The sequence below is a fragment of the Macadamia integrifolia genome, chromosome 1 (assembly GCF_013358625.1).
Source record: "Macadamia integrifolia cultivar HAES 741 chromosome 1, SCU_Mint_v3, whole genome shotgun sequence".
NCBI lineage: Eukaryota > Viridiplantae > Streptophyta > Magnoliopsida > Proteales > Proteaceae > Macadamia > Macadamia integrifolia.
In genome coordinates, this window is record NC_056557.1 from 10,202,372 (window position 1) to 10,206,266 (window position 3,895).

The following is a 3,895-nucleotide window of genomic DNA, read 5'->3' on the forward strand; positions in this document are numbered from 1 at the left end:
TGAAGAAACAAATGTGGTGCTAAAGAGATTCAAACTCATGTAAAATGTTTCCTGAAGCATTTTATCCATTACAAATCACCAATGGACCAACCCCTTGGGGTGTATGGAATCCCAACTACTTAATGACTATACATCTATAGAAGTAGGAAAGTTGCAAGATATTTTCAAGGGTAAGTAATTGAATTTGATCCATTAGGCCATTAAACGCACTTATGTGATTCATGTATGTTGTATAATGTCTAAGATATGAGACAAGTATGTTGTATTTGAAGTTGGTCAAGTTAAGACATCTTTTGTGTCTTAACTGAAAGGCAAAGTATCGTTTATATGTTAGTGATTGATTTCATCTGTATGAGTAATAACCGCATCGATCAACTACAGAATCTACATACCCTTTATAGAATAAACTTGAAAAACTAATCAATATCAAGAAACTACAAACTCTTCCTTCATTAAAGGACCATCTACATTATGGGTGTCAATCAACCGGGCCAGGTCAGTCTCGATTAGGCCTAATCAGGCTCGACCAATTTTTAGGGCTGCACCGTGAACACCCGTTTAGCTAAATGGGCTTAGCTAACGCGGGCATGGTACAGTTAATAATCGGCCTGGTCGGCCTCAGGCTTTAATCGGGCTGTCATAAATGAGCCTTAATCAGGCTATAGACCTATTTACCTATAAATGGGTTTTAAACAGGTTCTCTTTAAAATTGATCTCTTAAAGTGCTCGAAGAGGAATACCAATAAAATGAGGCAAAGATGGGCATAACGAAGAAAAAGATTCCATAGTTAAAATGGATTTAGCCAAAGATGGGTAAAGTAAATAATTACTAGGGTACTCGATCTTTAACCCACGAAACCTAAATCAATTAAACCATCTACATAACCCAAGTTTAGTAAGTTCAAATCAATTAAACTATGCATAAAAATATGAATGGTCATACAACAATTACAACCATCTCAATTGTATATATCACATAGCCTTAACACTAAATACAAATAGTATTAAAAAAAATACAAGTAATATTAAAGGGGTCAAGCTAGGTCGAGCCTAAAGGAGTCGATTCAAATCGGGCTTACAAATGTGTCGGGTCAATCGGGTGCCCATTGGGCTAGGTGGTTACACCATGTACTAGCTATTTATAAATGTGTCGGGCTCAAGCCCAACACGTTCATTAATTGGGCGCAAGTTTGACACATTCATTAATCGAAAACATGTCGGGTTTGATCGGGCCTACCAGTGCGAGCTTGGAATTGATACCCCTAATTTGTATCTCTATAATATTTCCATCATTAAAATTATAACAATACTTTTTCAATCTGACAAGTTCCTATTGTATTTTATTAGATTATGATTGTCTTGAAATCATATAGTAAAAGACGTGATGGAAACATTCGAGAGGCTACCTAAACTGAAGGAATTGAAGTTAGATTAACACCCATATGATGGGGTGGTTATAGAATACTGTGCAAAAATTTTTAATTAGAATACTATTTGACCCCAAAATCTTTAATCACAATGTGTTACTCCACATATTCAATAAACTCGAGAGTGGATTAAGCTCGATTCTTATAATTTAATTTTCAACAATTTAATCAATCAATATTTATAGATCCATCTAGAAAAGTGATTCGGATAATAAAATTATGACATCTGAGTAGGTTTCTGATCCATTCCATATCAAAGGAGATGTTGGGTGTCCGCCTCATTTCGTATCAGAGGGCTATAAGTTAAAATACTCCTCTCGCATTCTTCTCTTTCACATAAATTTTTAAGCTGTCTCATTTTTTTATGTTTAAATTACTTAATATTATAGATCTTGAACGTGCCGGGGTATTAAAACTTTACCTAAGAAGATGAAAAAAGTTGATTCTTCTGAATTACTTGAATTAAAGCCGAACCGGCTTAACAACACTCTCTCCTTGGGATTGTGATTTTCATAAGCTAGAAACTCATAACATTTACAAAACCCTGATTGTGTCTATAACTATCCAGATATTGAAGTTGGTCAATTTAAGGCATCATTTGTATGCTACTGATGACATTAGCTTAATGTCTAATGATTTCATTCGTAGGAGTGTTAACCACATTATCCAACTGCAAGATTTACAAACCTTTTGATGTCACACGGGTAACTGAATGGAGGATGAACTTGAAAAACTGACCAATATCGAGGAACTGAATTTACCAGGAATAAAAGGACTGATGTAGAATTATAAAGAGACATTTTGTCATACCCTGATTAAATTGAAGAAACTTAAGGGGAGTTAAAAATTACAGATTAAAATTTGTAGTTATAGATTTTTATCTATAGCTAAAATTTTCACAATTAAAAAAATCTACAACTACAGCTAAAATCCCTAGTTATTGACTTTAATGCATAAAAATTCACAATTATAGCTTTTGCTACATATAAACCCCAACTATGTCTTCATAATAAAATATTTACAGTTAAAATCTGTAACTATAGAATTTATGGCAGAAAAATCCCGTTTTTACAAAACTACACCTACAAATTTTGGAGCTTAAAATTCCATAATTGTATATTTACTGCGAAAAAAATGAGAAGCTTAAAGTACTATTTTCTTATAGTAGAAATCCATAGCTACAAATGTAGGAGCTCGATGCACAAGGCTTCTGTATGTATGAGGTCTGGGGGATGAGAACTAAGTAGCTTCACCCCTGAGAATGTCGAGAGGCTGTTTCGACCGCTTGACCACTAGGTCGCAATATTCATACCTTACCATAGGACCAAGTGCGCCCTTAATTTTTACTCATTAACATCAATAACATTAGATGGTTGGTACCCTTAAATGTTATGCTCCAAATGGTACATGTACATACTAACCAAACAGAATATTCCACATTAAACTAGTGTTAGTGAGTGGATACACGATTGAACTATCATGTTTTCACATAATGTTAGGAGGAATTTTCGTTGGTCCAAATATTAAGAACCATATAGTTTTCATCAATATGACACAAAATATGATAAACATTATTTGAAACAAAAAAGAATCGGACTAATAAAGTACTAGATAAGTTTAGATACAACAATAATGTTAGTGTGGCGTATCCTAGGCATATTATTGGTTATAAATCTACATAATTTGTTTATTTTCTTACCATGACATCCACTCAGGCTATGTTTGGAAGCCTTAAAAAAAAAAATGTACTATACAATTTTCTTGGGATATTTAATTTTCACAATATTTGGTTAGCTTTCAACCAATGAAAAAATAACCTAATTTGAAATTTGAAATAGACAACGTTCATCACAATTCTCTTGCACCGTCATGAGACAGTGTCGTCATTCCATCGAGATAAAATGAGGTTGGAAAGAAAACCATATGAAGACACCGTTATAAATTTTGGTTTTCCGCCTGTTTAAGTTTTGATTTGGTTTGGTTTCAGTTTAATTCGGTTTTTTTGTATCGGGTTACTAACGGTTTGGTTTGGATGTAACTCTTTTCACATACTCATAAAATAAAAACAAACCAAATGCATTCATCCATGATAGGATATGATGATCCAAATAAACATAAAAAAAAAAGACACAAAAGACCGACAGATTGACATTAATTGATGAGTTTTAGAAGCGCTCCTTTTCTTTTCAAAGAAAGTGACAGAAAGATGGAAAAAAATCGTCTGCAATTCCGATCTCGTACAATTCCGTACAATACCACCTTCAGGTGGTGACACGTGTATTGATACCAATACAATGGTCCAGATCTGATTTAAATGCCTCTTCACTGATTTAATGTTTTATTAGTTGTACCAGATCTGGACCATTGTATTGGTATCAATACACGTGTCACCGCCTGAAGGTGGTATTGCACGGAATTGTACGAGATCGGAATTGTAGACGATTTCAACCCCAGAAAGATATACTACA